This window comes from Pantherophis guttatus, chromosome 1 (assembly GCF_059756535.1).
Source record: "Pantherophis guttatus breed Tessera chromosome 1, ASM5975653v1, whole genome shotgun sequence".
Lineage (NCBI taxonomy): Eukaryota > Metazoa > Chordata > Lepidosauria > Squamata > Colubridae > Pantherophis > Pantherophis guttatus.
Window position 1 is genome coordinate 13,871,051 of NC_142063.1, and position 21,770 is coordinate 13,892,820.

Consider the following 21,770-nt stretch of genomic DNA (forward strand, 5'->3'; position numbering starts at 1 on the left):
ACTAGGAGCATAGGCTTTCCAAGCAGAGGGAAGACCTGCGGGAGTGCAAGGCCAGGTACCGGCACCTGGAGGCTCAGCGGGATGAGATGGTCAGCCAGTTCCAGGCCATGAGGCAGTCCCACTGGAACAAGGCCCTCGGGCTCTTCGCCACCAGCGGTGCTTCCCTCCAGTCTTCACCCAAAGCCCTGCACCAGGAGGCCGAAGCAGACCCCGAGTCGGAATTTCTGCTCCCCTCCGACCCACACAAAAAGACCCCGAAGGGGGAGACTCTCTGCAGCAAGACAAACGTTCATTGCACGTATCCGGCCCAGGGGCCGTAGTTTGAGGACCCCTAAGCTAGTGCAATATAAAAAATGCAAATAATTTTTCTGCAGACCATCAAAATTTTCTCACGGACCACCCGTAGTCCACGGACCACCAATTGGTGACCGCTGCACTAGATAGATCCAGCCTTAGGAACAATGCATACAAAGCCAGAATGGGGGAAGATAGCAACAGACAGCAAGTGCCACCATTGCAAAGCAGCTGAAGAGACAGTGGAGCTCATGTTTCTTCTAGGGCAGGGGGTGGGGAACTATGACTCTTTTATGACTTGTGGACTTCAACTCCCATGCTGGCTCAGGAATTCTGGGAGTTGAAGTCCATGAGTCATAAAAGAGCCATAGTTCTCCACTTCTGTTTTAGGGAATTAGACTAGACTTCTAGGGAACTAGGGGAGATAAGATAGCAGTGTTCCAGTATTTCAGGGGCTGCCACAAAGATGAAGGTGGCAAACTGTTTTTCAAAGCACCAGAAGGCAGGACAAGAATAAAATGGATGGAAACTAATAAAAGGGAGAAGTAACCTGGAATTAGGGAGAAATTTCCTGACAGTTAGAACAATTAACCAGTGGAACGACTTGCCTCCAGAAGCTGTAAATGCTCCAAGACTGGAAGTTTTTAAGAAGAGATTGGATAACCATTCGTCTGAAGTGGTGTAGGGTTTCTTGCCGAAGCAGAGGGTTGGACTAGAAGACCTCCAAGGTCCCTTCCAACTCTGTTATTCTATTTCTTAATGGTGAGAAGAGTTGGAATGGCTTGCCTTCAGAAGTTGTGGATGCCCCATCACTGGAGACTTTCAAGAAAAGACTAGACAGCTATTTGTCTGAAATGGTATAGAGTAGAGTAGAGTAGAGTGGAGTGGAGTGGAGTGGAGTGGAGTGGAGTGGAGTGGAGTGGAGTGGAATGGAATGGAATGGAATGGAATGGAATTCTTTATTGGCCAAGTGTAATTGGACACACAAGAAATCTATACACACAAGAAGTCTATAGACTCTCCTGCTTGAGCAGGGGGTTGGACTAGATGGCCTCCAAAATCCCTTCCAACTCTGTTATTCTTATGTTCTAAAGTTCTTTGTACCTGATTAGCTGCTGCAAGAAGATCTCACATACTGGACACAAACACCAGCATGACAAAATGCAACATTGACACATTGGAAGATTTGCAAAAAAATACCATTTGCCTGTAAGCCAGAACTGGTGGGACCATAAAATAGAGCTAGTAATATAAAACAAATAAGTTAAAGTGCTCCGGGACTTTGGAATTCAAACCGATAAGCATCGGCCACATGACACCCCAGACTTAACAATTGTCAAAGGAAAGACAAAGTCTGCATACTGTACCGGGCGGTACCTGGAGACAGCAAAAGAGAAGAGAAGGAATTGGAGAAAATCACAAAATACAAAGACCTGATAATAGAAAGAGAATAACTGTGGCATAAGAAAGCAAAGATCGGCATTGACAAAGCCCCCATCAGTCAATTACATAGGTAGCTTTACTTGAAACAGCTTACATCCAGGGGTGGGCTGCTGGGGGTTCACAGGGGTTCGGGAGAACCTCTAGCTTAAATTCTGTGCAGTTCGGAGAACTCCCAAATCCCAATCCTGGCTGGCTTCGCCGACCCCACCCTTCCACTCCCAGGAGTCCCCACGTGGCCCGTTTTGGATGTAGGTAAGTGCAGGGCGTGTGCGGAGGCTTGGGGAGGCCAAAAAATGGACCTCCCAGAAGTTTGGGAAGGCCAGAAACGGGCCCATTTCTGGCCTCCAGAGGGCCTCTGGAGCCTGGGAAGGCCGTTTTTGCCCTCCCGGAGGCTCGAGGAAAGCCTCCGGAGCCCGGGGAGGGCAAAAACACCCCCCTTGTGGTGCAGGAGGCCAACTAGGCCACGCCCATCATGGCCACGCCCATCCAGCAACCGGGCAGAGAACCCCTTGCTAAAATTTTTGAAGCCCACCCCTGCTTATACCCTGTGACAAATGTTATTTAATATTATTAAATAACAATATTCCAGGGCCTTGGGAAGGACTTGATAGGTGGATAAAAGTGCCAAATCCCGTCTGAGTGAGCGTGCCACGAATCCCAATAATAATACAGTGGTGCATACTTTGGAATCAAAAAGCACAAGGTTATTCGGCTTAAGTAATAAAAAGAAGCCATTATTGCAATTTTTAAAATGTGAAAAAAAAAAAGAAGACAAACCCACAATAGCCTGCAAAAGGCACGTTTTCGTAATCGCAGCTCCTTTAACAACGGTTGCTGTTTTGTTTTTATTTTCTTGGAAGCGTGGACGTTTCCGTCAGCAGAGCCTTTCAAGTAGTTAGAAAAGTGGGCAAACTCATTTCGTAAACCAAGAATGGTTTTACACCACATGCAAGAGATAGCCGAGACATTTGCTGGCTCTCTTTTAAAAAAAAGTGGCGATGTTTGCTCAGCCTGATTTCGGTCTTAACGGGGCCTGGAACTTAGAGCAGTGCACCTGTTGCAGATTTTAAGTGGGGCTTAAAATCTGCGTAGGACGAATTCTGTTTGTGGGTGTGAGAATGCACAGGGGCGGGTGCGTTTCCTTCTGAAAAGCAGAAGGAAGAACAGCCAGTAGCAAGAAAAGAGAAGAACAGGCATCTCTGTGAACGGTGGGTGACACTCTCGTTCTCTCAAATAGTAGGCTTCGGGCCAGAGGTCAAGACACCCCCCCCCCGAAAATAAGGGGAACAAGATGACCACATGTCAGAAGAAGTGAAGCAACAAACCTTACCAACTAAGCACACCACCTAATTTGAAAGAATACTGAGAACATCTGTAACCATAGAATAAGAAGTAATTTTGTACTTGGGTAATGTATGGCTGTGAGAGTTGGACCATAAGGAAGCCTGAGCGTTGAAGAATCGATGCTATCGAATTGTGGTGCTGGAGAAGACTCTTGAGAGTCCCTTGGTCTCAGGGGTGGGATTCAGCCGGTTCAGACCAGTTCGGGAGAACCGGATACTAATTTTACATCTGGTTCGCTGAACTGGTAGTTGCAAGGATTGGTTGGCCCCGCCCACCCTGCCCCTCCCCTCCCAGGAGTCTCTGCGCGGCCCGTTTTGGATGCCAGGTAAGTGCAGGGCCCATGTGGAGGCTCTGGGTGGGCGAAAAATGGGCCTCTTGGAAGGTCCGGAAGTCCGGAAACAGGCCCGTTTCCAGCCTCCAGAGGGTCTCCAGAGCCCAGGGGAGGCCGTTTTCGCCCTCCCAGAGACTCAAGGAAAGCCTCCGGATCCTGAGGAGGGCGAAAACAGACACACATACTCCGCCGTGGTGCAGGAGGCTGAGTAGGCCACGCCCCCATGGCCACGCCCACCCAGCAACTGGTTCAGAGAACCGGTTGCCAAAATTTTTCAATCCCACCCCTGCTTGGACTGCAAGGAGATCCAGTCTATTTTATTTATTTTATTGGTTCGATTTATATGCCGCCCTTCTCCGGAGACTCAGGGCGGCTTACAATGCGTTAAGCAATAGCCTTCATACTTTTGTATATACCTGCTTAGTAGGGCTTTCGGCCTCCCCTAAGCGTTGTTATTTATTATACAAAGTCAGTTTATTGCCCCCACAATCCGGGTCCTCATTTTACCTACCTCGGAAGGATGGAAGGCTGAGTCAACCTTGAGCCTGGTGAGATTTGAACTTGCAATAATTGCAGGCAGCTGGCAGCTAAGTGCTATTTAGCAGCGCTTTAGTCCACTGCTCCACCAAGGCTCTCAAGTCAATCAGTCAATCCTAAAAGAAATCAACCCTGACAGATCCTGAAGCTGAAGCACAAATACTTTGGCCATCCGATGAGAAGAGCAAACTCACTGGAAAAGGCTCTGATGTTGGGAAAGATTGAAAGCAATGAGAACAGGACGGGACAGGACAGGACAGGACAGGACAGAATTCTTTATTAGCCAAGTGTGATTGGACCCACACAAGGAATTTGTCTCCGGTGCATAAGCTCTCGGTGTACATGCAAGACAACAAGTGATAAATCCTGATCATAATCACAAAATACAACCATAAATCATAAGATACAACACTCAGTGATAGTCATGAGATACCAAATAAAGCAATCAACATAACTCATAAGATACAAACAGCAAGTTATAGTCATGCTAAAGGAATAGATAATAGGAAAGATGAGAAGGATAGTAACAATAATAACAGTTATTATTGGTTAGATGGTATCATCATGAGGTTTGCCCCATTTTACGACTCTTCTTACATCACATTTGTTAAGTGAATCACTGCCGTTGTTAAATTAGTAACCTATTGACTTTCCTGGCCAGAAGATTGCAAAATATGATCACCTGACCCCGGGATACGGCAACCGTCATAAATATGAACCAGATGTTAAGCATCCGAATGTAAATCGCGTGACCCCGGGGATGCTGCAACGGTGGCAGGTATGCAAAAATGGTCATAAGTCACTTTTTTCAGTGCTGTTGTAGCTTTGAAGGGTCACTAAATGAACTGTTGTAAATCGAGGATGACCTGTTCTCCATGGGAACCCGACACAATTTAGTGACTGAACAACAACTTACAATTATGGGTTGTCTTTGACTTACAGCCATTTGTTTAGTGACCATTCAAAATGAAAAGAGCACTGAAAAAAAGTGATTTGCAGCCGTCCTCGCGCTTATGACCGTTGCAACATTCCCACGGTCACATGATCATCATTCAAGTGATGGTCACAGCATCCTGAGGTCACATGATCTCCGTTTGCGACCTTCCCGAATGGCTTCCAACAAGCAAATTCAGCGGGGGAAGCTGTATTTGCTTAAGGACCACTTGATTCACTTAAGACTGCAGCGATTCATTTAATGACCATGGCTAAAAAGGTTGTAAAATCGGGTGTGATTTATTTAACAACCACCTTGCTTAGTAATGGAAATTCTGGACCCAATGGTGGTCATAAATTGAGGATTACCATACTAAAAAGAACATTGGAAATTGGTTCTTTCTATTTCTTTCCATTCTGTCTTCTATCTACCTTTTTTCTTTGTTTCCTTTTTCTTTCCTTTCTTTATGTTATATTTGTTTTTCTTAGTGTTTAATCTCCTTTTTAAATTTGTTTTAAAAATAAAATAAACAAATAACAAGGAAAGAAAGAAAAAAGGAAGGAAGGAAGGAAGGAAAGAAAGAAAAAGGAAGGAGAGAAGGAAGGGAGGGAAGGAAAGAAAGAAAAAAAGAGGAAAAAAAAGAAAGAAAGAAAGAAAAAGAAAAAGGAAGGAGAAGAAAAAGAAGAAGGAAAGACAAAAGAGGAAGAAAGAAAGAAAAAGAAGAAAGGAAGGAAAAAAGGAAGGAAGGAAGGAAGGAAGGAAGGAAGGAAGGAAGGAGAGAAAGACCATTAAGAGCCGTGGTGGCGCAGTGGTTAGAGTGCAGTACTGCAGGCTACTTCTGCTGATCACTGGCTGCCAGCAGTTCGGCAGTTCGAATCTCACCAGGCTCAAGGTTGACTCAGCCTTCCATCCTTCTGAGGTGGGTAAAATGAGGACCCCGATTATTGGGGGGGCAAAATGCTGACTCTGTAAACCGCTTAGAGAGGGCTGTAAAACACTGTGAAGCGGTTTATAAGTCTAAGTGCTATCGCTATTGCTATTAAACCCAGAGTTCAGCATTATTCAACTACATTCCTGCCTCAGTTTCCTCCCTGATGCTCTTCCAGGGTTTGCTTGTGGTTGTGTTTTTTTTTTTTTTCCAGGTTTCTGGCCCAACCATTTTTTTTCTGGCCCAACCTTTTTGACAGTTGCAAGGGAGAAAAAACAGAAAAACAAAACGCTTAAAACCCGTGCAGTGACGTGCGTTAAGTGCTGACTGAGGCGATTCAGAAGGCAGACCCAAGAACTGCGCTTGCACGAAAAGGTGACAGTTTTGGTTTCCTGCTCCCCGCGAGGACTTCCCAGCTCTTGCAGAAAGCACCTTTGCAGCCTCCACGGGCCTTTCTTTGCAAGCAGCAGATTCTGAGGCAACTGAAGTCATCTGCGAACTTCATCTGGGGGGCCTTTCTCCCCCAAAGAGTCAGCAGAAGAGTGAAAAGCAGCGCGAATTTTGATTTTTGCCATCCTAAGGGCCAGCTGCTGCAGTGTGTGTTTGTGTGTGCGTGTCTGTCTGTCTCCTCATCCGATGGAGGCGAAATGGGGGTGGGTGGTGGATTCGAGACGAAAGAAAGAGATTTGCCAGCCAAGGCTTGTTTTGTGGTGACTCGATGCAAGCCGGAGAAGCTTGTTGTCAGTTACTGTTTTGATAGTAATAAAAAGCTGTGGGGTTCCTTCCCAGCAGTCAGAGGAAACTCAACAACCCTGCGGTTTTCCTTTCTCGTTTTTTTTTTTTCTTTTTAGAATGAAACACACATGTGTGCACGAGAAAAGGAAGCTGTTTTTCTCACCCTTGGCTTGCGGAACTGCCCGCCACTAGAGAGTCCTGATAACTGAACTTCCGATCACCCATGTATTTACAGCGGGTGCAGCAACGTGATTGCCATGTACGCCCTTCCCAGCCGGCTTCCGACAAACAAAGTCAATGGAGGGGAAAAGCCAGATTCGCTTAATGAATGCATGATTCATTTAACAACCACAGAGCCTCGTTTAACGACAGTGGCCCAAAACGCTGTAAAATCGGGCACAGTTCACTTAACAGCCGCCTTGCTTAGCAAGGGAAACTCTGGCCCCCCAACTGTGATCATAAGTCGAGGATAACTTGTATAGGTAGTCCTTGACTTACAACAGTTCCCTTAGTGACTGTTTGAAGTTCCAACGGCCCTGAAAAAAGTGGCTTATGACCATTTTTCACACTTACGACCGTTGCGGCATCCCCATGCAATTTATATTCGGATGCTTGACAGCTGAACTCACATTTATGACGGTCGCAGCGTCCTGGAGTCACGCAATCCCCTTTTGCGACCTTCCGACAAGCAAAGTCAGTGGGGAAACTGACTTTGATTCACTTAACAACCGTGTTATTAACCTAACAATGGCAGTGATTCGCTTAACAAATATTGGCGGATTTTTGTAAGAAACTCACTTGGCAGATTTCTCACTTAGCGACAGAAAATCTGGGGGCTCCGTTGCGGTCGTAAGTCGAGGACGCCCTGTACTACTGCCTCCATGAGAACTAGAAGCCGCGCCGCCCCCAAGTTGCCAACGTGCGGTGTGAGTTGTGTAACACCTTCCCTCAAATCTGTCCTGCCGATCAAGTTCTTAGAGATAGCTGGTTTCTGGGTCAATAGCCAGAGGGAACTGAAGCCAGGAAGGGTTTTATTGTCGTTTTTTTAAAAACAAGGTTGGTCTGAGTCAAAGTGATGATGATGAGGTGAGTGACATCCTTCTGTAGGTGACTGGTTAAAAAGGTCACCCAGCAGTCAGAGAACAGGTTAGGCCACTTCCAGCTTCAGCGGTGTGGGACTGAAGACGGAGTTGTGACAGAGTTTACTCAAAACCCCCGCATGGGACAATTCCCCGCAGGGTGAGATGTAGCTGGGAGGGGCAACCGCCTCACCTTCCTTAACGAGAAGGACAGGTGAGTAAAAGCTTTATGGCAGCTACCAAGCCAGCCTGCTCTGTCTCAGACGGCATCCTTTGCGACTAGCTGCCGGCTGGGCCACGTTATCCACCCCTGGGGTTTTTCCTGGCTCCGAAGAGGCTGACGTTGAATTTTCCCACAATCCCGACAACAAATTACACTGGCGGCATTTGGGAGATTAAAACGGGACCCCTGGGCCGCTACTAGCGGCCGCCATTTATTTTTTTCCTATCAATGCCTACAAACTGGGACAGGTTGCCCCAGAGGGCATAAGGGGAGATGAAAGAGGAAGCTTCCGGAACCCTTCTCTCTTTCCCCACAGCCACAGGGCACCGGGGATATAGCCTGCGCACACCCAGTCAGTGGTGGGTTTTAAACTGTGGGTTTTTAACTTTGAAAACGGCCATGCAGTAAAGACGCGCCCTTTGCCAAGCTGTGACCGTAGGGAATGGGATGTTGCGACCGTCGTAAGTGCAAGGCATAAACATAAGTCGCCCTTTTCGGTGCCCTTGTGGCTTCAGATGGGCATGAAACAAACGGTTGTAAGTCAAGGGCTACCTCAGGAGGTGCCTGTTTGTTGGAGTTCAACACAAGGTTAACCTCTAGTTTCTGATTTTCATAAGTGGCTGAGTTTCCCTTTCCTCCTCCTCTACCTCCTCCCCTTCCCCTCCTCCTCTCCCCTTCTTCCTTCTCTTCCTCTCCTCCTCCTCTTCTCTTTCCCCTCCTCCTCCTCCACCACCTCCTCCCTTTCCTCCCCTTCTTCCTCTCCTCCTCCTCCTCTTCCTCCCCTCTTTCTCCTCTTCTCTTTCCACTCCTCCTCCCCCCTTCCTCCCCTTCTTCCCCTCCTCCTCCTCCTCCTCCTCCTCTTCCTCCTCCTCCCCTCCTCCTCCTCTTCTCTTTCCACTCCTCCTCCTCCCCCCTTCCTCCCCTTCTTCCTCTCCTCCTCCTCCTCCACCTCCTCCCCTTCTTCCTCTCCTCCTCCTCCTCCTCCTCTTCCTCCTCCTCCCCTCCTCCTCCTCTTCTCTTTCCACTCCTCCTCCTCCCCCCTTCCTCCCCTTCTTCCTCTCCTCCTCCTCCTCCTCTTCCTCCTCCTCCTCTTCCTCCTCCTCTTCTCTTTCCACTCCTCCTTCTCCCCCCCTTCCTCCCCTTCTTTCTCTCCTCCTCCTCCTCCTCCTTTCTTTCCACTCCTCCTCCTCCTCCTCTTCCTCCCCTTCTTCCTCTCCTCCTCCTCCTCTTCTCTTTCCCCTCCTCTTCCTCTCCTCCTCCTCCCCTCCTCCACCTCTTCCTCTCCTCTTCCTCCTCCTCCCCTCCTCCTCCTCTTCTCTTTCCCCTCCTCTTCCTCTCCTCCTCCTCCTCATCCCCTTCTTCCTCCTCTTCCTCCTCCTTTCCTCCTCCTCCTTTTCTCTTTCCCCTCCTCCTCCTTCCCTGTTTCCTTCTCCTCCTCCCCTCCCCCCTCCCCCTCCTCCTTCTTTCTCTTGAATTTAGCTGCTCTGGATTTCATGCAGCCTTTGTCTCTCCTGCTCGTAAGAGGCGGGGACAAAGTTTTGTCGAAATAACCCGAGAGAGCCACAGCGCACCATTTCTCAACCTCTGAAACCTTCTGTAGTTCACAGAGGGCAAGTAACAAACGTTGAGCCCCTGGCGACCAAAGCAAGGAAATATGGCTGCCTTTATTTCCCAGAAAAAGAGCCACTGCACTTCCTGTCCTCATCCTCCACACCACACTGCTTTCAGACTTCATGTGTTGCCGTGTCCCACCCACAGCCCTCCGCCTGAGGCCTCCGGTGACAAACGAAGGGGAAGAGAAACTTCTCTCTGGGTTTCACACTCTCTGGGTCTTCCTTCTCTTTCTTTCTCTTCCACCACTGGATCTCCTCTTGGGATCAGCCGAAAGAATCCCTTTTCCAGGTCACTCCAGCTATGCCACAGTGCCCAGAAAGGATCTGTTCAGATCTTGACATCGAGTTAAAGTGCAAGATCTTTGTGCAATGTGGACTTTTCTTCTCAATTTGTCAGCAGACATAACGATCATGGGACAGGGGTGGGCTGCCGGGGGTTCGCAGTGGTTTGGAGAACCTCTAGCTAAGATTCTGTGCAGTTCGGAGGACCCCCAAACCCTACTCCTGGCTGGCCCATCCCACCCCGCCCTGTCCCTCCCAGGAGTCCCCACGCGGCCTGTTTTGGATGCAGGTAAAGGGCAGGGTGCGCGCAGAGGCTCGGGGAGGGCGAAAAATGGGCCTACTGGAAGTTTGGGAAGGGCCTCCGGAGCCTGGGGAGGCTGTTTTCGCCCTCCCAGTGGCTCAAGGAAAGCCTCTGGAGCCCGGGGAGGGCAAAAACGCGCCTCCACTGCTGTGGTGCAGGAGGCTGTCTAGGCTACACCCACCATAGCCACACCCACCCAGCAACCGGTCAGAGAATCCCTTGCTAAAATTTTTGAAGCCCACCCCTGCCAAGGTGTCTTCTGCCCCCTTGAATGATGAGTAAACATATTCCGGTAGACTTTGTCCAGTTCTGCTCCTTCTAATTCAGTGTTTCCCAACCTTGCATCTTTAAGATAGGTGGACTTCAACTCCCAGAATTCCCCAGCCAGCCACATCTTAAAGCTGGCCAGGTTGAGAAACTACTTCAATGTCTGAAAGGGGAGAAAAAATAACAATGATGTGCATATTGTCTGCATATCTGATTATATGGCCTTCTCCCTTAATGATTCCCAAATATTTTTTTATTTAAAAGAGATTTAAGAAAGCTGTTTCAGGGGCCTAATATACCTCCAGTCTTCATAAAATGTTCATGTCTCTCCATGGTCATGTGACTGCATGTTGGGCAGGTCAGCAGATTGGTCCATGGTCACATGACTGCGATATGCAAGGTATTTGGCTGGTTTTCAGCAAATGAACCGTCGAAATGAACAGGTTCGCTTAACAACTGCTGTGTTTGCTTAATGACCCCTGCAAAAATGACCCAAAAATTACTTCCAGTCATATAGATGCCTTGATCTACATCATAATGACTTACGACTGGATTTCTCATGGTCATAAGTCAAGGACTACTTATACCTATTATCCAGGACAGTGGTGAAATCCAAATTTTTTTTACTACCGGTTCTGTGGGCGTGACTTGGTGGGCATGGTGTGGCTTGGTGGGCGTGGCAGGGGAAGGATATTGCAAAATCTCCATTTCCTTCCCACTCCTAGGAGAAGGATATTGCAAAATCTCCATTCCCAGCCCACTCTGGGGCCAGCCAGAGGTGGTATTTGCCGGTTCTCCGAACTACTCAAAATTTCTGCTACCGGTTCTCCGAACTACTCAAAATTTCTGCTATCGGTTCTCCGAACTACTCAAAATTTCTGTTCTCCAGATCCTGTCAGAACCTGCTGGATTTCACCCCTGGTCCAGGAGTAATTAAAATCAACCTATCACTGTACTGTCTGAAAGGATCCTCAGTCAGCAGTCAAAGGCCATGTTTGTGCAATAAACCACAGATAATAGTTTAACTCATTTATCCAACTGCCCAGGTTTCCACAGGGAACCACCCTGGCTAGGCGGATGCAACACAACCGAACCACAGATTAGTCAACCAGGTTTGGGACTACGATGTTACGCAAATTAAGCTGAACTGTGCCCCTGGTAGTACTTTTGTGGGGCTGTCGTGACGCACACTGAACTCGGTGACTAAAGCCACCGACTCTTTCAAAAGACGTGAATCATGAACAGATCAAACAGGCTGGCTCCACACGATCCAAAAACATTGTGCAGATTTTAATAGAGGACTTGCAACAGTTCGTTTAAGGACCGTGTGAAGTTACAACAGAACCGGAAAAAAGCGACACGACCGTTTTCCCCATAATCATGGTAGCATCCCCATGGTCACGTAATCGAAATTCAGGTGCTTTGTGATTGACTCATATTTATGACAGTCGCTGTGTCCCGGGGAGTGGGGGTGGTGGTCATGTGATTCTCCTTTTGCGACTTTCCGACAAGCAAGGTCAATGAGGAAGCCGGATTCACTTTAACAACCGTGTTACTAACTGAACAAACTGCACTGATTCACTTAAAACCTGCAGCAAGAAAGATTGTAAAACGGGCCAAAACTCACTTGGCAACTGTCCCGTTCAACGACAGTTGCGCTCAACAATTTTGTGCCCCATTGTGGTCGTAAATCAAGGAGTACCTGAACCTCCGGCCGCATGGATATCCTGCAGTAAATCTGAAAGACTGGCTGCTGAGAGGCAATAAAGAATCAGAATAGAACTGGAAGGGACCTTGGAGGTCTTCTAGTCCAGCCCCTTGCTCAAGCAGGAGATCCTATACCAATGATGGTTAACCTTTTTGCCAGGAAGGGGGGGGTCGCGCATGCGCGTGCCCACACCCATCATTTTTTATTTATTTATTTATTTTATTAGTCATATTTCTATGCCACCCACTCTCCGAGGACTCTGGGAGACTTACACCAAAGACAGTATACTAAATAGCATATTGCCCCCAGCAATCTGGGTCCTCATTTTACCCACCTCGGAAGGATGGAAGGCTGAGTCAACCTTGAGCCGGTGAGATTTGATCCGCTGATCTGCTGAACTAGCAGTCAGCTGAAGTAGCTGCAGTACTGCACTCTAACCACTGCGCCACCTGGGCTCTAATTCTCTGTGCCCCGCCCCCACGCATGCGCATATGAGCCGCCTCCCCCAGCTCCTGGCACGCAATGGCCTGGTAGGCCCGTTTTTCTTTCTCACCTGGCTCCAGGGCCTCTCTAGGAGTCTGGGGAGGGCAAAAACAGCCTTCCCCACCTCCCCTGGAAGTCCTCCGGAGGCCGAAAACGGGCCGTTTGACAACTTCCAGTCCCACTGGAGCTGAGCTCGCGTGCCCACTGATATGGCTACGCGTGCCACCTGTGGCACGCGTGCCATAGGTTCGCCATCACGGTCCTATACCATTTCAGACAAGTGGCTGCCCAGTCTCTTCTTAAAAACCTCCAGTAATGAAGCACCCACAACGTCTGAAAGCAAGCTCTTCCATTGGTTAATTGTCCTCACTGTTACGAAGTTTCTCCTCAATTCCAGGTTGCTTCTCTCCTTGATTTAGTTTCCATCCATTATTTCTTCTCCTGCCCTCTGGTGCTTTGGAAAATAAATTGACCCCCCTCTTCTTTGTGGCAGCCTCTCAAATACTGGAGTACTGCTATCTGTGGGGTAGACGTCACAGGTTAAGTGTAGTCCATTTGGGGTTGACTAAGCTAGGGCTGGAATCCTGGACTTAATTAGGGATACCAGATTTCCCGAAAAGACACAAACCGGAGAATCCCTTAAGACAGGTCATAGAGATTGTAGGGGCATCTGGAAAATGTCTTTTCTGTGCATGGAACAAAAAAAAGGGAGGGAATCTGTTTCACCAAGCAAAGAAGGGAAAGTTTGATAGCTGTCCTCAAATATTTGTTTACTTCTCAAATTTCTAGGCCAGCGTTTCCTAACCTTGACCATTTTAAGATGGGTGGACTTCAACTCCCAGAATACCCCAGGTACAGAGATAGCCTTGGTACTACAGGGGTTTAAGGCACCCTGTTATTAAGCTTATTAAGACCAGCTGCCTGCAATTACTGCAGGGTTCGAATCTCGCCAAGGCTCAAGGTTGACTCAGCCTTCCATCCTTTCTAAGGTAGGTGAAATGAGGACCCAGTTTGTGGGGGCAATAAGCTGACTTTGTATAAATATACAAAAGGATGAAGGCTATTGCTGAGCACATTGTAAGCCGCCCTGAGTCTTCGGAGAAGGGCGGCATATAAATCAAATTAAAAAAAAAAAAAAAGATAGGTCTCAAATTATTTTACTACTGGTTCTGTGAGCGTGGCTTGGTGGGCATGACGGGAAGGATACTATACAATCTCCATTCCCACCCCACACTATAAAATCTCCATTCCCTCCCCACTCCAGGGGAAGGTTACTGCAAAATCCCCATTTCCTCCCCATCAGCTGGGACTTGGGAGGCAGAGAATAGATGGGGTCGGGACCAGTCAGAATTTTTACTACCGGTTCTCTGAACTACTCAAAATTTCCACTACTGGTTCCCCAGAACTGGTCAGAACCTGCTGAAACCCACTTCTGCCCAGGTAGCAGTTGAAGTCCATCCATCTTAAAATGGCTAAAGTTGAGAAGCATGGTTCTGGGCCAATGGGAAGGTGGACATCATGCAAATCTCTAGAGCAGTGTTTCTCAATCTTGGAAGCTTGAAGATGGGTGGACTTCAGCTCCCAGAATCCCCCAGCCAGCGCTGCTGGCTGGAGGATTCTGGGAGTTGAAGTCCACCCATCTTCAAGCTACCAAGGTTGAGAAACACTGCTCTAGAGATGCTGTTCCAGAGGTTCAGAGAACAAGGCCTCACCCTCAGTAGTGGGATCCTTCCGGTTTAACAACCGGTTTGGTGATTGTGCCCTGTGCGCATGTGCACAGTTCAACAAAAAATCACCTTCTGCGTTAGTGCTTGGGAATTAAAACAGCTGAGGCGTGGCAATTCCGCTCTGCTGTGCTAATCAGCTGCGAAGATAAAGGTAAGTAAAGCGCAGGGGCAGGGGAGTGGGGTCCAGCTGATTGTCAGAGCTACCGATTTGCCCGAACCGGTCCGAACCAGTAGAATCCTACCCCTGCTCCCTCTTGGTTGAGATGGCTTAATTTACAGGACCAGAAGAGAGCTAATTTGGTCATATCTTACATGGTGGACAGAACCCACCAATGTTCCTGTGATAATTCATAGTACTGGTTGACTTGCAACCATTCATTTAGTGACCGTTCAAACGTACAACAGCACTGAAAAAAGTGACTTGTGACCACTTCTCACACGACCGTTGCAGCATCCCCCGTGGTCACCTGATCAGAATTCAGATGCTTGGCAACTGGTATGTACTTATGACGGTTGTAGTGTCCCAGGATCATGTGATCACCTTGTCCAACCTTCTGATGAGCAAACTCGATTGGGAAGCCAGATTCACTTTACAACTGTGTGACTAACATAACAACAGCAGTGATTCATCCCCAAAGGTGGCATTACAAGAGGCAAGTGGACTTTTTGGTTTTTCTTTGAAGATGTTTCACTTCTCATCCAAGAAGCTTCTTCAGTTTTGAAAGAAAGTTCAGTTGCCTCTTGACAAAGCACCTGGATGACTGAGAAACTCCATAGACATGCAGTGATTCACTTAACAACTATAGCAAGAAAGGCCGCACAGTAGGGCCAAACTCACTTAACAACTTTCTCAGCAACAAAAATTTGGGGTTCAGTTGTGATCTTAAGCACTGGAGAAAGCTTATCTGTGTGATTTTTGATAGGAATCATAAACAACTTGAGGGAATGTACCGTATTTTTCGGTGTATAAGGCGCACCGGAGTATAAGACACACCTTAGTTTTTGGGGAGGAAAAAGCTGATTGGTAGGTGGATCGGCCTCCTGGAATACCCCCAATCAGCTGTTGCCAGAAGTGAATTTTAGTGACAGGTTCCTTGGTTGTGAGCTCTGTGCCTTATTTTTTTTTGCTTTTTTCCCCCCTGCCTCTGAAACTTCTGAAACTCTATTTCAGAAAAAACTTTTTTTCCTGCCTATGAAAGCCTCTAAAACAGCTTCAGAAAAAAAGCCTCTGAAGCTCTGTTTGGGGGCTTCTTTTCTGAAGCTTCGTTTCTGATACATTTTTCAGCCTCTGAAACCTCCCTTTGAGAAGCCAGGCGGGGCAACATTCGGAATATAAGACGCACCCAGATTTTCACCCTCTTTTTTTGGGGGGAAAGGTGTGTCTTATACTCTGAAAAATACAGTAATCCATCGATCAAAAATTGGGAGCTTGGAAAGCAGCAAAAATATAAAATTGTCTAAGTTCATGTGTTGGACTGGATAATCAATGGCTTACTAACCCTGATTGGTTGATTGACCTTCAATGATCTGCGTTAACACACACACATAGAGTTTGCAAACCACAGTGGGCCAGTTCAGCCCACTTCCTCTGCCTTGACAGATTTCCCAAAGATACGGTAGATCCCGGTGTTAGATGAGGCCCTCTCTACTCCTGGGATCAGATGATGGGGGGACATGCCTCATGGCAGAGTTCTGATCCATCCCTGGTGTGCTTGGTTTTTTCAGCAGACCCGGAAAAGCAATTATGAGACGGTTATGCTTGCCTCCTGGGCATGCGGGTAACGCCATTTTCCCCGTTTGGTAAGAATCAGCAGAGGGGCATCCTTCATCCTCCTATTTTTGCCTTCCTGGCAGCCTGGCTTAATTAGATTAAAAAACCCAGGAGCAAAATTGCTATTGTGCAAACCTCAGAATGTTGGAAGGTGGTGGAGTTTTCTTTCCCGGCAAATAGAAAAACAGCTCGAAAAAAAATTATTTTTTTTCTTCATTTTTTTGTGTAGACGAGACTGCAGAGGTAACAGTAACAGAGTTGGAAGGGACTTTGGAGGTCATCTAGTCCAACCCCCTGCTCCTGCAGGAGACCTGTACTGGGGATTCGAACCACCGACCTTTCTGATCGACAGTTGGTCGATCAGAACACCAAGGAAGTGAGGGGATCCTTGGTGCTCTCTAAGCACGGTTGTTTTCTTGCCAACCCAAAGGTGCTTTTTCTGGGGGCAACTGGACTTTTCTTGTTTTTTTCTTTGAAGACATTTCGCTTCTCATCCAAGAAGCTTCTTCAGCTCTGAATGGATGGTGGGGAATGGAAGGATTGATATTTCTTGGAGACAGCTGGTTGTTTGCATTCAGATACATAGATGATAGATAGATAGATAGGTAGATAGATGATAGATGATAGATAGATAGATAGATAGATAGATAGATAGATAGATAGGTAGATAGATAGATAGATGATAGATAGTCGGAAGATAGATGATAGATAGATAGTAGGTAAAGAGATAGATAGATGATAGATGATAGATAGATAGATAGATAGTAGGTAGATAGATGATAGATGATAGATAGATAGAGATAGATAGATAGTAGGTAGATAGATGATAGATGATAGATAGATAGATAGATAGATAGATAGATAGATAGATAGATAAGTAGGTAGATAGATGATAGATGATGATAGATAGATAGATAGATAGATAGATAGATAGATAGATGATAGATAGATAGTAGGTAGATAGATGATAGATGATAGATGATAGATAGATAGATAGATAGATAGATAGATAGATAGATAGTCGGTAGATAGATGATAGATAGATAGATAGATAGTAGGTAGAGAGATAGATAGATGATAAGTGATAGATAGATGATAGATAGATAGATAGTAGGTAGATAGATAGATAGATAGATAGATAGATGATAGATAGATAGATGATAGATAGATAGATGATATATAGATAGATGATAGATAGATAGATAGATAGATAGATAGATAGATAGATAGATAGATAGATAGATGATAGATAGATAGTAGGTAGATAGATGATAGATGATAGATGATAGATAGATAGATAGATAGATAGATAGATAGATAGATAGATAGTCGGTAGATAGATGATAGATAGATAGATAGATAGTAGGTAGAGAGATAGATAGATGATAAGTGATAGATAGATGATAGATAGATAGATAGTAGGTAGATAGATAGATAGATAGATAGATAGATGATAGATAGATAGATGATAGATAGATAGATGATATATAGATAGATGATAGATAGATAGATAGATAGATAGATGATAGATAGATAGATAGATAGTAGGTAGAGAGATAGATAGATGATAAGTGATAGATAGATGATAGATAGATAGATAGGTAGATAGATAGATAGATAGATAGATAGATAGATGATAGATAGATAGATGATAGATAGATAGATGATATATAGATAGATGATAGATAGATAGATAGATAGATAGATAGATAGATAGATAGATAGATAGATAGATAGATAGAGGATAGAGGATAGAGGATAGCTAGCTAGCTAGATAGATAGACAGACAGATAGATAGAATTCTTTATTGGCCAAGTGTGAATGGACACACAAGGAATTTGTCTTTGGTGCATATGCTCTCAGTGTCAGGGGTGGGTTCTACTTATCTTTATTACCAGTTCGCAATGGGGCTGTGCGCACGCTCTTCTGCGCATGTGCAGAAGCATTTTGATGATGTTGGGGTCGGTGGGCGGAGCCTCCCGCCAGTTTTACTACCGGTTCTATAGAACCGGTGAAAACTGGGGCCAACCCACCACTGCTCAGTGTACATAAAAAGAGAAGATACATTCATCAAGAATCATAAGGTAAAACTCTTAATGATAGTCATAGGGTATAAATAAGCAATTGAATCATACTAGGAAACAATCAATATAAATCATAAGGATTCAAGCAACCAAGTTATAGTCTTATAGTCATAAGTGGGAGGAGATGGGTGAAATGGGAACAATGAGAAGATTAATAGCAATAGTAATTCAGACTTAGTGAATAGTTTGACAATGTTGAGGGAATTATTTGTTTTGCAGAGTGATGGCATTCGGGGGAAAAAACTGCCCTTGTGTCTAGTTGTTCTGGTGTGCAGTGCTTTAAAGCATCATTTTGAGGGTAGAAGTTGAAACAGTTTATGTCCAGGATGCGAAGGGTCCGTAAATATTTTCACAGCCCTCTTTTTGACTCAGGCAGTATACAGATCCTCCATGGAAGGCAGGTTGGTAGCCATTGTTTTTTCTGCAGTTCTAATTATCCTCTGAAGTCTGTGTCTGTCTTGTTGGGTTGCAGAGCCAAACCAGACAGTTATAGAGGTGCAGGTGACAGACTCAATAATTCCTTTGTAGAAGAGTCATTGAGGCCACTTGGAGGTTTATCTGTGTCCTCAGGGTCACCTGAGTAGTGCAAATGTTTGTTTGTTTATTTATTTATTTATTTATTTCATGTATTTATATGCCGCCATTCTCCCGAAGGACTCAGGGCGGTGAACACAAGTTAAGAAACAAGTACAATAAAATCATAATTTAATCCAAATAATTAATTAGGAGTAAATAATAAAGCCCGGAATCAGTCTCAGCCTATTTGTTTGAAAAGCCAAGTCTTCAAGTCCCGACGGAAGGAGCGGAGATCAGGAGCTCAGTAGGTAATTCATTCCGGAGGGTGGGAGCACCCACAGAGAACGCCGTACCCCTGGGCACAGCAAGGTGACATTGGCTCGCCATTGGAACCCTGAGGAGAGCGGCCCTATGTGAGCAAACAGGACGGTAAGAGGCAGGCAGGAGAAGGTCCTGCAAATATCCCGGACCTAAGTCATGAAGGGCCTTATAGGTGAGGACTAGCACCTTGAAGCGGACCCGGAGAAATGTTCCTGTAGTTTGCAATTTTTCTCTGGGAATCCTTCCATTCCCCACCATCCAGTCAGAGCTGAAGAAGCTTCTTGAATGAGAAGTGAAACGTCTTCAAAGAAAAAACAAGAAAAGTCCAGTTGCCTCCTGAAAAAGCACCTTTGGGACAACCATGACCTGGATGACTGAGAATCTCCATAGATTTTTTTTTCCTTGCAGACATTTCATGACCCAAACTAGGTAACACCATCAATGCGAGTAACTGATGATATTACCTAGTTTGCCATGAGATGTCTGCAAGCAAACTACCACGCTCAGGGAACACCAAGGAGCCTTCATTTCAGCACTGAACTACAAATATGCTCCTTCATTGGGATTGCAAAGGTTTTCACCCGAGGGGGGGGGAACCAAGTGGGTCAGGGGGTCTAGCTTCCAAGGCTCTGCCAGTGACTTGCCATGTTAACATGTAAACAGGCCTTTCCAGGAAGCCTGAAACGGCCCCAGGGGAGCTTAAAAAGAGATTGGGGAGGGCTGGGAAATTCAAAGTCGCCTGACCGGAAGGGAGCTCCGTTTCTGGGCTTCTGTTTCTTCAGGGGCAGCTGAGATCTTCCCTAAAATTATTCCAGCTTGGTAGTTGGAAAAAACATTATGGACTAGAAACTTGCTTTTGAGAGAGAGCCCAAAGCTGAACTTCGAATCGAAAGAGGAAAATGGACCATGGTCCATCACCTTCTAGAACTATCTTACCCTGCCATAGATCTAAATAGCTCTGTTCCATAATTTTCTGGGTATTGGCTCTTCTATTATTAATTTTTTTTAACTAGGGGTGCTATCACACCAACCTTTGAGGGGAGGGGAACATCCAAAAGAATTCATTTCAGGCAGGAACCACTCATGGCTAATGTCTTTAGGAAATCCCCGCAAGAGAAGTCTCCTTTCCCCTGATTTTAATTACGCTTGTCTCATTTCCACTTTCCCTCAGGAATGGTAGAAAAACAGTCCCAGAGCATGAGGTCCAACAGGGAAGCCAAAGCTTAACAGAGTTGTGCAATGCAAAGGTTAGCAGGGGAAAAGGCTTTATGTAGCAGCGTCATAAAAGGAAAAATGCAGAAGGAGGAGGAGGAGAAAGAGAAAAGGAGGAGGGGAAGGAAGAGGAAGAGAAGAGAAGGAGGAAGAAGAGAAGAAAGAAAAGGAGAGGGAGTAAGAGAACGAGAAGAGGAGGAGGAGGAAGAGGGGAGAAGAAAGGAGAGGAGAAAGAAAAGGAGGGGGAGGAGGAGGAACAGGAGAAGGAAAAGGAGGAAGAGGGGAGAAGAAAAAGGGAAAGAAGAGGAGAGGGAGGAGGAGGAGGAAGGAAGAGAAAAAGGAAGGAAGTGGCAGCAGGAAGATATTTCTCCAGCCGAAGGGTCACTTGAGTAGAAAACATTGGTATTTCAAAAAAGGACAACAGGGGAACATATTTTTTTCTGGAATCACCACCTTTGTCTCCTGCAAGAAGAAACCACTTGACCTGTGGTATATTGGTTGCTAGCAGGTTCCACAATGATATTTTTCCGAAGCATCCTTTCTTCAATGCTTGGGATTTTTCTCGGTAAGCCTATCACTCTCCTAGAAGACCGATAGTCCCATCAGGAGGATGTGGTCAAGAAGAAAAATTAAGACCAAATCGACCGATGAACAATTAAGGGTTCACCCACCACATATTCTGGAGCCAGACTGGGTTGCTGGTGGGTAACATGGACCAGGAGGGAAAGGATGGGCAGGAATCCATCAGTCGCTGCCCTGGAATTACCCCACATAAACAGCGCAAGAGCAACAGCTCTGCTCACCAAAATAGGATATTTTAGTATTGACAACACGATATTGAGCACAATGTGAGGACCAGAGGAAAGTATATTTACTTGGCTTTAAGGAAGATCCTCAGAGGGGCTTAGATTTCAGCCGATCAAGTTCAAGAATGGATCAGACTTCCATTTTGAGTCCAGACCAAAGTCTAAAACTCCAGTGCTCCCATTTCCAACATTAGTTGGAAATTACAAATATATTGGAAATTAGAGCTAATCTGGTCCGGTGACTTAAGGCACCAGGTTAGAAACCAGGAGATGGTGAGTTCTAGTCCCATCTTAGCCATGAAAGCTGGCGGGGTATCTTTGGGCCAATCCTTAAGAGATGGTGAGTTATAATCCCGTTTTAGGCACAAAAGCTGGCTGGGTGATTTTGAACCAATCGCTAGGAGATGGTGAGTTCTAGTCCCATCTTAGCCATGAAAGCTGGCGGGGTGTCTTTGGGGTAATCCCTAAGAGACGGTGAGTTCTAGTCCCGTTTTAGGCACAAAAGCCAGCTGAATGACTCTACCATCTCTCTCTCTCAACCCAACTCATCTCAAAGGGCTGTTGTGAGGAAAACTGAAGGTTATTTTCACCACCTTGAGTTATTTATAAAAAATAATAAAGGTGGGATGTACAGACATAAAAAACAAACAAATCTGAATCACCAGGGGGAAACTTGTAGGAAAGGAAATTTGTTTCCAGATCACGTATGTTTTCCTTATCATATGCAGAGCTTTGGGGAGAAAACTGGAATAGAGGCACATTGTCTCAAATAACACTTATGCTTCTGCGTTTGTGAACCAACCAAACCACAGAAAAACAACTGGAGTTAAA